This window comes from Castor canadensis, chromosome 2, assembly GCF_047511655.1.
Source record: "Castor canadensis chromosome 2, mCasCan1.hap1v2, whole genome shotgun sequence".
In the NCBI taxonomy this organism is placed as follows: domain Eukaryota; kingdom Metazoa; phylum Chordata; class Mammalia; order Rodentia; family Castoridae; genus Castor; species Castor canadensis.
In genome coordinates this window covers 96,522,367-96,536,872 of record NC_133387.1, presented here as the reverse complement: position 1 = coordinate 96,536,872, position 14,506 = coordinate 96,522,367, and the positions used below count along the sequence as shown (strand labels likewise).

Genomic DNA, 14,506 nt, shown 5'->3' with positions numbered 1-14,506 from the left:
CTCCACAGGAGAGAGGGGAAGACCTACCTCCCAGGTGAGCTGTAAATATATACACGCAGGCCTGAGAAAGCAGGTGCAGTGTCATCTCCCCCAGTGTGCTTGGAAAGGGGAAAGCTTGTAGCAGTGGCTCTCTTAAAGGAGAACTCTGAGTAAACAAAGCCTGCGGGGCCAGGTGAGTCCTAAGCTCACCCAGAGATCTGCATAAATGAAGCCTGCAGCAACAGCAGGCTGACAGCAGCAGGCAGGCAAGCCAGAGCAGCAGATAGCCATTCACAGACCTGTCTCCAGACTCTTTTTTTTTCCCTCTCGCTACCTTTGATGAGACAGCAACTGACCTATGCATGCTGAAAACCTTACTGAAACTGTATTGCATTTGAACTTGGGACACTTGGTGGGTTTTTTGTTTTGTTTTGTTTTGGTTTTGTGCAGTTTTGTTCTACTTTATGTTTCCCCTTTTATGAGACAACAACAGAACAACATCTGAGGCACCATCTCCAGGATTGGAGGCTAAGGGATGGACACCAAAATTATTAACACTGAAACTTCATGACATTCGAACTTGGAGGGTTTTCTTTATTATTTTCTATTTTTTATTTAGTTTTATTTTATTTTGCTTTTATATTTTTTCTTTCATTTACTTATTTTTTATTTTTTATTTTTACTCTATCTTTATTCTTTTTCTTTTTTATTTTCAATCCTCTCTCTGTCTCTCTAATGCCTTTTCAGCTTACAGTTGATTAGTATACTGTCTCTCCCTGTTAATATCTTTGAAACCTTTTTTGTTTGTTTCCTAGTTTTGTTTTTTTTTCTACTTGATTTTTTTCCCTTTTCCTTTAACTTCTTTGCTTTCAATACCCTCTCACCCTTCCATTCTAAATATCACTAGTGCTATTATTATAAGACAGAAAATACTTAATTGCACACAGTACAGGGACAATAACAACACCAAGGGCAATGATGGGAAGACACAGAAAACAGGGAAACCAGTTACCCCACAGCGAAAAATTAGTACAGGAACGAGGGGGAAGTGAAGAAAACAGATACTCAGATCCAGATCCAACAAAATGAAGATAAACTATGCTAAAGAACCCAATGAAGCCCACAAGAATAATGTAAAAGAAGATATACTAAAGGTACTCAATGAGAATTTTTTAGAGATGATACTGGATATGGTCAACCAAAATGTAGAGTAGACACTCAAGAAATTCCAAGACAACAAAAATAGAGAATTTGAAAAAGCAAAAGAAGAAATAAAGGAAACCATAGAAGCACTGTATAAACCCAAAGTGAAATAGAGAACACGATTAATAAAGAGATAATGAACTTAGGACAAAAATAGACAACATTAAACAGGAAATGACCCAGGATATGGAAAACCTCAGAAAAAAGAATGAAACAGCATTGCAAAACAAAATGGAAGGCCAATCCAGCAGAATAGAACAAACAGAAGATAGAATCTCACAACTCAAAGATGAAATGGTAATTAAAGGAAAAACCGAAGAACTATAAATTAAACAACTTAAGAACTGTGAAAAGAAAATGCAAGAACTCACAGACTCCATTAAAAGACCAAATTTGAGAATCATGGGCACTGAAGAAGGAGAAGAGGTACAAGCGAAGGGAATGCATAATATATTCAACAAAATAATAACAGGAAAAGAAAAAGCAAGAAAGTAGAGAGTAACCTCAACTTAGGTACACAAAATCAAATCTTCAAACAACTAAGACAACTAAATGACAGGAATCACCACATACTTATCAGTACTAACACTTAATGTTAACGGACTTAATTCACCCATCAAAAGGCACCGCTTGATGAAATGGATTAAAAAGGAAGATCCAACAATTTGTTGCTTACAGGAGACACATCTCACTGACAGAAATAAGCATAGGCTTAGGATGAAAGGCTGAAGAAGATTTACCAAGCCAATGGCCCCCGAAAACAGGCAGGAGTAGCAACACTTATCTCTGACAAAGTAGACTTCAAACCTACATTGATCAAATGAGATAAAGGACATTCCATACTAATAAAAGGGGAAATAGACCAAAAGGAAATAATAATTATCAACTTATATGCACCCAATGTCAACGCACCCAATTTCATCAAACATACTCTGAAAGACCTAAAAACATATATTAACTCCAACACAGTGGTTGTGGGAGACTTTAACTCCCCATTATCATTAATAGATAGGTCATCCAAACAAAAAATCAATAAAGAAATCCAAGATCTAAAATATACAATAGATCAAATGGACCTACTTGATGTCTATAGAACATACATACAACTTCTACACAATATACATTCTTCTCAGCAGCCCATGGAACCTTCTCCAAAATAGATCATATCCTAGGGCACAAAGCAAGCCTCAGCAAATATAAGGAAATAGAAATTATACCATGCATACTATCTGATCACAATGCAGTAAAACTAGAACTCAACAACAAAAGTAAAGACAAAAAACATGCAAACATCTGGAAACTAAATAACTCATTACTTAATGAACAATGGGTCATTGATGAAGTAAAAGAGGAAATTAAAAAGTTCCTGGAAGTCAATGAAAATGAAAACACAACCTACCAGAACCTATGGGACACAACAAAGGCAGTCCTGAAAGGAAAGTTTATAGCCATGAGTGCATATACTAAAAAGACTGAAAGATCCCAAATCAATAACGAAATGATACATCTCAAACTCCTAGAAAAACAAGAACAAGCAAATCCCAAAACAAAAAGAAGAAGAGAAATAATAAAAATAAGACCTGAAATCAATGAAATAGAAACCAAAAAACCATACAAAGAATTAATGAAATAAAAAGTTGGTGCTTTGAAAAAATAAACAAGATCGATAGACCCCTGGCAAACCTTACTAAAATGAGGAGAGAAAAAAATCAAATTAGTAGAATCAGGAATGCAAAAGGGGAGATAACAACAAACACCATGGAAGTCCAGGAAATCATCAGAGACTACTTTGAGAACCTATATTCAAATAAATTTGAAAATCTTAAAGAAATGGACAGATTTCTAGATACATATGATCATCCAAAACTGAACCAAGAGGATATTAATCACCTGAATAGATCTATACACAAAATGAAATTGAAGCAGTAATCAAGAGTCTCCCCAAAAAGAGAAGTCCAGGATCTGATGGATTCTCTGCTGAATTCTATCAGACCTTTAAAGAAGAACTAACACCAACCCTCCTTTAACTGTTCCATGAAATGGAAAGGGAAGGAAAACTGCCTAACACATTTTATGAAGCCAGTATTACACTTACCCAAAACCAGGCAAAGACACCTCCAAAAAGGAGAACTATAGGCCAATCTCCTTAATGAACATTGATGCAAAAATCCTCAACAAAATAATGGCAAACTGAATTCAGCAACACATCAAAAAGATCATTCACCACGATCAAGTAGGCTTCATCCCAGGAATGCAGGGGTGGTTCAACATAAGAAAATCAATAAACGTAATTAACCACATTAACAGAAGCAAAGACAAAAACCACTTGATCATCTCAATACATGCAGAAAAAGCCTTTGATAAGATCCAACATCATTTCATGATAAAAGCTCTAAGAAAACAAGGAATAGAAGGAAAGTATATCAACATTATAAAAGCTATACATGACAAACCTACAGCCAGCATTATACTTAATGGTGAAAAAACTGAAACCATTCCTTCTAAAATCAGGAACTAGACAAGGATGCCCACTATCTCCACTCCTATTCAACATAGTACTGGAATTCCTAGCCAGAGCAATTAGGCAAGAAGAAGGAATAAAAAGAATACAAATAGGTAAAGAAACTGTGAAAATATCCCTATTTAAAGACAACATGATCCTATACCTTAAAGACCCAAAAAACTCTACTCAGAAGCTCCTAGACACCGTCAATAGCTACAGCAAGGTAGCAAGATCAACATAAAATCAACATAAACAAATCATTAGCATTTCTATACACTAATAATGAACAAACAGATAAAGAATATATGAAAACAATTCCATTTACAATAGCCTCAAAAAAAATCAAATACCTACGTGTAAACCTAACAAAAGATGTGAACAACCTCTACAAGGAAAACTATACACTTCTAAAGAAAGAGATTGAGGAAGACTATAGAAAGTGGAGAGATCCCCCATGCTCAGGGATTGGTAGAATCAACATAGTAAAAATGTCGATACTCCCCAAAGTAATCTACATGTTTAATGCAATTCCCATCAAAATTCCAATGACATTCATTAAAGAGATCGGAAAATCTACCATGAAATTTATATGGAAACACAAGAGGCCACGAATAGCCAAGGCAATACTCAGTCAAAAGAACAATGCCGGAGGTATCACGATACCTGACTTCAAACTATATTACAAAGCAATAATGATAAAAACAGCATGGTACTGGCACAAAAACAGACATGAAGACCAGTGGAACAGAATAGAGGACCCAGATATGAAGCCACACAACTATAACCAACTTGTCTTTGACAAAGGAGCTAAAAATATATGATGGAGAAATAGCAGCCTCTTCAACAAAAAGTACTGGGGAAACTGGTTAGAAGTCTGCAAAAAACTGAAACTAGATCCATGTATATCACCCTATACCAATATTAACTCAAAATGGATCAAGGATCTTAATATCAGACCACAAACTCTAAAGTTGATACAGGAAGGAGGAGTAGGAAATACTCTGGAGTTAGTAGGTATAGGGAAGAACTTTCTCAACAGAACCCCAGCAGCACAGCAACTAAGAGATAGCATAGATAAATGAGACTTCATAAAACTAAAAAGCTTCTGTTCATCAAAAGAAATGTCTCTAAGTAAAGAGAACACACACAGAGTGGGAGAAAATATTTGCCAGCTACACATCAGACAAAGGACTGATAACCAGAATATATAGGGAACTTAAAAAACTAAATTCTCCTAAAACTAATGAACCAATATAGAAATGGGCAAGTGAACTAAACAGAACTTTCTCAAAAGAAGAAATTCAAAGGGCCAAAAAACACATGAAAAAATTCTCACCATCTCTAGCAATAAAGGAAATGCAAATTAAAACCACACTAAGATTCCACCTCACCCCTATTAGAATAGCCATCATCAGCAACACCACCAACAACAGGTGTTGGCGAGGATGCGGGGAAAAAGGAACCCTCTTACACTGTTGGTTGGAATGTAACTGTTACAACCACTCTGGAAAAGAATTTGGAGGCTACTTAAAAAGCTAGACATTGATCTACCATTTGATCCAGCTATACCACTCTTGGGGATATACCCAAATGATTGTGACACAGGTTACTCCAGAGGCACCTGCACACCCATGTTTATTGCAGCACTATTCACAATAGCCAAGTTATGCAAACAGCCAAGATGTCCCACTACTGACGAATGGATTAAGAAAATGTGGTATCTATACACAATGGAATTTTATGCAGCCATGAAGAAGAACAAAATGTTATCATTCGCTGATAAATGGATGGAATTGGAGAACATCATTCTGAGTGAGGTTAGCCTGGCCCAAAAGACCAAAAATCGTATGTTCTCCCTCATACATGGACATTAGATCAAGGGCAAACACAACAATGGGATTGGACTTTGAGCACATGATAAAAGCAAGAGCACACAAGGGAGGGGTGAGGATAGGTAAGACACCTAAAAACTTAGTTAGCATTTGTTGCCCTTAACGCAGAGAAACTAAAGCAGATACCTTAAAAGCAACTGAGGCCAATAGGAAAAGGGGACCAGCAACTAGAGAAAAGGTTAGATCAAAAAGAATTAACCTAGAAGGTAACACATATGCACAGGAAATTAATGTGAGTCAACTCCCTGTATAGCTATCCTTATCTCAACCAGCAAAAACGCTTGTTCCTTCCTATTATGGCTTATACTCTCTCTTCAACAAAATTAGAGGTAAGGGCAAATTAGTTTCTGCTGGGTCACGAGGGGGTGGGGGAGAGAGGGAGGGGGCAGAGTGGGTGGTAAGGGAGGGGGTGGGGGCAGGGGGGAGAAATGACCCAAGCCTTGTATGCACATATGAATAATAAAACAATAAAAATTATATAAATAAATAAATAAATAAGTTACTTAGGAGACAGGTGACATCTTGAAGCAGCATTACCTCAGGTACTTAATTTTTTAATTAAGTGTTTAAACCATCAACACATAATCAAACTTCCAGTTTTCTAATATATTCGAAATCTACAATTCGTCACAGTAAAATTTACTTCTGGCCAGAGCCAGGGCTGTTTACATATTTGGATTAGTATAGTTTTCACCTTTCACCTTTGCTATACAAATGTTTCTATCTTAAAGTCATATCTAAATTTACAAAATCTCCAAGAAATGTCTTTTAAATGTACAACTTCAACAACGGATACAAATATGAACATCCCGATAGAACTAAACTCCAAGTCAGAATTTTTATAACAAGTTTATAAAATATTAAAGAAATATTCTCTCACTGCCCTCAGTGACCACTGCGCAGGGACACACGCCCTGGATCACTGCATCTCGAGCAGCAACACCTCAGAGAGAGGCAGAAGGTGACAGGTTTGGTGACATTGCTGACTACAGTTATATGGCTGCAGCTGCACAGTGTAACTTACATCAAAGTTGTATTTGCATGAGATAACCTAGTATTAGATGACATCTTTAAACAGCCACCTCAGCTCTTGAAACTAATGCTGTGTCCACACCATGGTCAGCAAGCAATAGGAACATACTATTGATCACACAGTAATCCTCCATGGATCTCAGCAAAACTGTGTTGAGTAAAATTGCCCATCTCAAGAAGTTACATAATGTGTGATCCCATTTATACAACATTCTTGATAAAACTATAGAAATGGTTACAGTGACTGTCAGGGATGAAGGCGGGAGGCAGCAAGGGTGGTTGGGGTTAGGAAAGGGCAGCTGAAGAGACCCTTGTGCTGGAAGACTTGTGTCTTGACTAGGTAGTGATCACATGCACCTACACACATGACACAATTGCACAGAACCAAATGCATATTCCATCTCAGGGCACCTAGGAGTTCTTAGGAAGACCTCACTCTTCTGTCTATGCCAAATCCTCCAAAGATGATTAATATATGCTTGAGATGATTTTCTACCCTATTCAGGGAAGACTCTACTAGTTTTGTTTCATTTATTTTTATAAATCCCTTGGTAACCTTTAAAAGATGAGCCCTCTGTCTCTAGCTTAAGTGAGCTTGAAAACCAGAGAAGGAAATATAAAGCTGATATAGGTAGCTACCAGTGTTTATGTGTTTCCTTTTAATTTCTGTAATTTAAGATAAATCATATATGTCTAGCTTAAATAAGGTCAAATGAGAGAAGGAAAAATCAGATTGTATAGCAAACACTTACTCCTCTGATACCTGCAATTTATAAAATCAATAAGAATATTTTTATTAAATTTAGAGAAATTACCACCACCAATACATGACTTCTTCCGAAAGACCACTTTGTGATAAAATACATAAACATAGTGTTCATGGCTCCTTTAAAGTGCAAGATAGTCTCTGGCTTCAGAACCATCTATTGCTTTAGCAGGTCTTTGACACAGGGCAAGCACTGCTGTCAGGTGACACTTGGAAAGGTGTCAATGTGGGCAGTACACCTGACATAGGTCAAAAAAATATGCCTGGGCTCACCATGTCCAAGTCCAGGTGGTTAATAATGGCACAGCTGCAGAGCAGGGGACCAAGAATGGATTCATGTCTGCTCTTCTACCTGCCCTGGGTTCTGTTGTACCTTTAAAACTTGTGCATTTGTATCCAGTTGTCTCCTGGTGAATCTAGACATTATATGTCATAATCAGGAAGCTTTGGTGAGGGGACAGATGGACAGATTCCATTTCTAGAAATTTAACAAAAAGCTCTGAAAAAGAACTACTAAGCATAGATTGCAGATTTGGTCTTAGAGGTGTGTTGGGGACATTTTTTGATCTTCCTCCATGCCACCCAGCTATCCACCTAGCAACACCTCCTTCATCTTCATTAAACAACTGCTCCATCTCCTCCTTCTTCATACCAAGGATGGTTCCCATTAACCGTAATACTTCATGTCGCTTATTTTTTGGTGTGTGGAAATGACCAATGAGAAGATTTCTCATGAGGACTTTGTCCACTTTTCCTTCTGTGATGTTTACTAAATTCATCAATTTCTTTTGTGTATCATCCAGCATTTCCTGTCGGAGCTCAGTTTGTTTTTGAAGTTCTTCAATCTGTTGTTCCTTTAGATCTAACTGTTCTGTAAGTCTGGATGCTGAATCCAGTGCTGCATTCGCTTCATCCAAATGTTCTTGCAATGATAATACTTTTGCTTCAAGATTTTCTGCCTTTGTCTTCCATTCGGCTGCAACGTGTTTTTGTTTTTCTAATTCAGCAGAATGCATCGCGTTTTGCTCGTGTTGGAAGTGCTCTAGGACCATCTGTAGGTTACTTAATGACAGCGCATACTGCTTTACTTGGTCCTGAGAGACAGTGAGCTGGGCTGCACATTCATCCCTCTGCTTGGAGACGATGTGCAATTGTTCTCGCAATGACTCCACCTGCACACTGGCTTGGTAACTTGCATTTTCCATTGCCTTAGAGGATGAGAGTAGCTTTTCCTCCAATGATGTGACTTTCTTTCTCAGTTTAGCCTCTCTATCTTCCACGGCCGACAATTTCTGAGTGTGACACTCTTCCGGTTCTAACAGACGGTTGCACAGTCTGTGGAGCTCCTGGTTTAACTGTGACTCTTTGTCCTGTAAGTGGTGGACTTCATTCTGTAGGGCACTGTTTTCCACTTGTTTCTGTTTCAGGGCCATCATGACTTGGTCTCCCTCCTGTTGCAGTGCAGTTGTCTTCTCCTGCATTGACTCGACTGTAATTAAAAGCGATTTAGCTCCCCAGCCTCACCTGTTCTTTTTCTTTCAATAGCTGCTCCAAAGCAAGAGCCTTCTTCTGCATTGAATTGTACTCTAACTCTTTTTCTCAAAGCATTAGAGAAAACTTCATGTTAGTCTCTTGTAATGCTTGATATTCTGTTTCCTTTCCCTTGGATGTTTCTACTAGTTGTTCATTTTCCACTTTTAGTTTAGAAATGTCCTTCTCTAAAATTAACATTTCTTCCTTCAGTTTTGTTACTGTGTGCTTCAAATGCTCATTTTCATTCACATTGTCAGTGAAATTTTCATTTGAAGAAAGTAATTGGTCACTTTTGGTTTTGATTAAGAGGTCTTTTTCCTTCAGTAAGTGTTGTAATACAGCTTGTTTCTCTCTCAGCTGCTTAATTTTTGAATCAATTTTGTCATGTTCCTTTCTTTCTAGTTCTGAGGAGGCAGCAATCAAGTCAGACAATGTGTGATAGCTTTCCTGGAGTGTTCTAATTGTCACATCATTTTCCTGCAGCAGTTTTCTCAACTCTTCTACCTCTTCTTGAAGAAAATGAGAAAACTCACTCAATCCAGCAGACGCACTTGCTGTAAGGGCCTCTGCTGCCTGGGAGATAAATGATGGTCCAGAAGAGAGCAAGTGTGACAAGATATCAAGTTTTCCTAGAACAAGGTCCTTGACACTGCAAAGCTGTCCTACGCTGTGCTAAACTTGTGCTAATTCTCGTCCCAAATGTTTGAGTTTGATTTCCTTCTGCTCATTTCATTCTGTAGTCTTCTTGTAATTTAGAATTGCTATCACGGTCCACCAAAACTTGGGCCTGAAGTTGATAAAGTTCCTCCAGAACCTGGGCAGACTCATGCTGAGTGTTTTGGACCATGGTGATCACCTGCCGTTTCCATTCTTCCATTTTCTTTACTTGCTGTTTTAATTTATTACGCTCCTCTAGCAGCTCCTCAAACTGATGACTACTTACACCTCCAACCTCATCCCCAGGACTGGAAGTTTGTAAAACTGCCAACAAAGTTTCACATTTCTGACTCAGTGCATCTATTTCAATGTCCTTTTCTTGAATGATAAGTGACAAATTCTAAAAAGTTTCTCTAAACATATCTTTACCAGTACTTTCAAATCTAGTGGACAGTATTTTATTGTCGTCTTGCAGCTTAATGAGTGCTGCTTCTTTGGCAGCAACGATATCCATCATTTTGTGGTATTCTCTTTTCAAATGGCTGGTTTCCCTTGTCTTCTCCTCCAAAACAGCGAGTACTTGTTCTCTCTCCCTCGCGTAGGCCTGGAGTTGCTGTTGAAGTTGGGTCACATCGTGGGTGTAGGAAGCAGAAGACATTCTCGCCTGACGAGCTTGCATGTCCAAGTCTTTCTGCTGGATAATCTCTGTTTCAATGAACTGCCTTTCTTCATTCAACTGGGTTTTTAGTTATTCAATTGTTTTTTGTAAATTCTTAATTTCCTCATCTTTCTGTAAAAAGAGCTGGGTATGTGTGATGTTCATTTGTTCATGCTAGTGTTTAAACTCACCCATTTCCTCCTTCTGCTCCTGTAAAGCCCGAAGCAGTTGCATCTGACTCTGCTTTTGATCTTCAATTATCTTTTGATGATGTTTAATTTCTTCTTCCAGATGATCCTTGAGTAGATTCAGTTGACAGACCTCAGATTCTAGTTCTGTGGTACTGTTGAGGGTTTTAGGCTCAGCCCCAGGTCCAGTTCGACTCCACTGTTCCTGGAGTTGTTCCAGTTCTTCTGTGGAAGATTGTTTTCTTCTTTCATGGATCCAAGACATCTGTCCCTTTCTTCTATGGTCTTCCTTAAAGTTTCATTTTTTTTCTTAAGGTTTGAGAACATTTATCAAATTCTTCTTGCAGTTGTGAACTTTTTCCTTTAAGTTTTTCAATAAAGATTTCTTTCTCATTTATAAGCTGTGTAAACTGTTTCTGGTCTTCTAAACTAGATGACAAAATATCCTTAGTTTTTTTGTGATCTGTATCCATTTGCTCAATATCCCCTTTGAGTTCCTCTATTTCAAAGTCTTCCTCTTGAATGAGTTTAATTAAATGCTCATGTTCCAGCTGGAAGGCAGGGGTATTCAGATTACCTACATTTGACAGTTGCTCAGTGGTTTGTTTTTCCTTGGCTAATTGCAAATCATTTAGGGCCAGTTCACTGTGAGCTAACTTATCTTTCTGCAATGTTGTTGGTAATGTTCATTTTGTTGTCCTCAAGTTGATGAACTCTCTTTTTTTCATCATCTAGATCTTGCTTCAGTTTCCCGATAACACTATTCCTTTCGCTTTTCTGTTTTGACAGCTGATCTTTTAATGAGATCACGTGCTTTGTAGCTTCTTGGTTTTGTGTGTGCAGGACGTCCAACTCAGCTCTCAGTATTTCCTTTTCACTAATACTCTGATTCAGTTCTTGCTCCTTTGCCTCCATGTTGAGTCTTAAGTCACGTAACTCCAAATCCAAATTCATGTCTCTTGTAGTTGTACTTTGACTTACTTCATACTCATTGCTCAATTTTCAGAATGATATATGAAGTTCTTCCTTTTGTTGACTCAATATTGACTTCTCTTTTTCTAAAAGTTGAATGAGGTTTTTAAGTTTAAGGTTTTCTTCAGCAAGACTGTTATCCTACTTTAAACAACTTAGTCGCATTATTTCATTTTCAGCATCAGACAGAGCTTCTTCCTCTGAAGAATTCAGTAGAAGAATTCTCTCATTTTCTGTCAGAGCATCACTCTGCTTCACAGCAGATGGCTGTCGTTTACTACACTCCTGTTTCAAGTTTTTGCACTGTTCAATTATTTGTCTTTTTTCCACATTTAACTGTTCTTGTTCTCTCTTCAAGGTATCTCTGCCATTTTCTGCAGAGGTTGATTTTTTATTTATGTTTTGTATTTTATTTTACAGTTCTTCAAGTTTTGTTGTAGATTCTACTTTTTCAGGTTGTAGAACCTGAATAGTTTTTTGCGTCTCATAGATTTTAGAGTGATCAGTCACTGCAAGTCCTGAGTCACCTTGCAGCAATAGATTTTCAAGGTCTTCAACTCGTTCCTTATAGTCACATAATACCTCTTGATGTCGACAACATATCTGTCAATTTCTGATGATGAGCCATCTGCAATACTGATATTTCATGTTGATAGTCATCAATTTCCTGACTTTGGCTCTGCTTCAGTTCTTTAATAATAGTTTGCAGTCTGCAGAATTCCCTTTGCTCAGAGCTGTGTGTTCCCTGTGCTTGAGCAATACGCTTCCAATGGCCAACTTCAAATTCAAGTCTTGAAACTTCATCTGACAATCTGCTTATTTCTTGTTGGGAGGAAATTAGGTCACCAAAATCCATGTCATCTTCATGGAAGGCTGAAGCCTGATGACTGAGTTCATAGCCAAATGAACATGACACAGTGGTGGCTGGCATACTGTCAGTTCCTGAATGCTCCTACTGAGCAGTTGACCACAGTTGCAGCAACAGATCCTGGAGCACAATCTGGCTTGCTTTAAGATGGGTGATCTCTACCTGTTTCTGTTGTAGTTCAGTTCTGTAACTTGCAGGTTGCTGCTTGATTTGAAGCTCTGCTGCTTCATACTTTTCTTCTAGATCAGTGCAATGGTTTTTAAGCCTTTTGTTCTCTGATCTTAAGATGGCATGAATGGCTTGCAATTCCTTTCTTCCATAGTTGGGAAAATTTTCCATTTCCTCCATCTCCATCAGCATCTCCCTGATTAAGCTGGAAATTTCTCCAATAAGGGAAATCAGGGTGCCCAGGACTTGACCCAGAGACTGGGCCAAGCCTGAACCGAGACCCCCTAACCAAGACAACATCACTGCGGGTTGAGAAATGACCTGGTCTGCTCTGCAAAAAGCATCCAGCACAGTCGGACAACCCTGCCAAGTGTCCTCTAACCATGATCAATGCGTCCCTAACAAAGCCTCAGGTTCCAAAGCAGGAAGCAGAGCTCCTAGCAACGCCTGGCATGACCAATGCCGGCCTCAGACTTAACCACAGTGACAGTCACCCCACAGGCATCCCGCCTTCTAGGGTGTCACTTCTTCCCCAGCTTTAGTGACTTTCCCCAGCTCCCTGGGCCACCCCTGCCCACTGAATGCTCGGAAACTGCAGTGGATGTCACGGGGTGCTTTTTAAAAACAAAAGATCCTAAAAGGGATCCTAGACTGGCAATGTCCCAATATAGAGTGACAGTAAACACAGCAGAACAAACACAGCAGCACAGAGGAGACAGGGAATCTGGAAGGGTGACTACCAGGGCACATGCTGGTAGGATCAATGTTGTCAGACATGCTTAATGACTTTTATTTTGTTTTTGACAGGATGTAGAAAATGAGGAGATGAGGGGCAGTTTTGCATCTTGATTTCAGATAAACATTTGGCACTGCATCCCACCAAATCTTAGGCACGAAATTAATTCAAATAGTCTTGGGTAGAAGTGTGATTGGAAACTGGCTGGCTCTGGCTCTCTGAGCAGCAGGGGAGTGCAGTGCCTTGTGACCATCCCCAGCAGAAGGCCTCTTTCTAACTCTCCGTCCCCCATAATAACAATGACATGACCTGATCAACTTTCCTATTGATTTATTCTTATATTCTCTATTTGCTTGACACCAGCTGTGTCAGTTGCCTCTGGGTTCCAATATGACAAGAGTACAGGATACAAGGTAATGAGTGAGGGAGAGAGAGGGGGCTGACCTCCTCTCCTGAAAGGCCACATGAGTTGGGTACACTAGCCTGTCACCTATGTGCTTGGGTACAGGTGCAGCCCACGTCCCTGGAACTGGAGACCCCAGCTTCCTGTCCCCTGAAACACTCTGAAGCAGACTGGTAAGGTCCAGTTGGGCCATCTGTGCAGGAATACAGACCCTCCACAGCCACCTGCGAGACTGGGGACTGTGAGTCAGCTGCCACTGGCTATCTCTTCCTTCCTGAACAAGGGAAGTCTTGCAGTCAGAAAGTGAGTTGATCATTGGAAGATTTGTTCTGGTGCATCTGGACGAGGAAGGGCTCTGGGAAACATAGGTCAGAAAGAGTGGAGGAGGAAGGCTCCCTTACAATCTCTGAAGGAGCCAGGTGAGGTGATGCTCACCTGTGATCCCAGCACTCAGGAGGCTGAGGCAAAAGGATCACCACTTCAAGGACAACCTGGGCTACATAGTGAGACCCTTCTCAAAAAAAACACGCCCCGCCCCCAAATAGTCATTGAAGGAATCATTCGACACTCACTCAGTTTTTTCCTGCCCAGATGCACAGCAGGGGTAGTTGCCTGGCCACTTATCCAAACACTGCCACCAATTCCTAAATGCCACATTCGTTGCCCACTCTCCTTTAGAATTTTCATGGGTGAAAATGCAGAGCAGACTGGCCGCCCATTACTCCCAGGGAAATGGAAGGAAATCTCCACACCAGCTTAAGTAAAGTATCTGATAGAAGGTCACCTTATTTTATTGTCTGGTGAAGTGGCAGAGTTTATAAGTAAACATGCTATCTATATTGTTGTTCGAGCATTGTATTTCATGACAAATAGTGTGTTTTATAACACGGGCTGCTGACTGCTGATTTTGGCTATAAACAAGGCGCTGGAATGGCAGAGAGAACATTT

At 39.4% G+C, this 14,506-nt stretch overlaps 1 pseudogene; it reads right to left on the bottom strand.

Moving 5' to 3' along the window:
• Positions 1-7,532: 7,532 nt before the first annotated feature.
• Positions 7,533-12,719, bottom strand: LOC109685115 (thyroid receptor-interacting protein 11 pseudogene; annotated as a pseudogene).
• Positions 12,720-14,506: the final 1,787 nt, after the last annotated feature.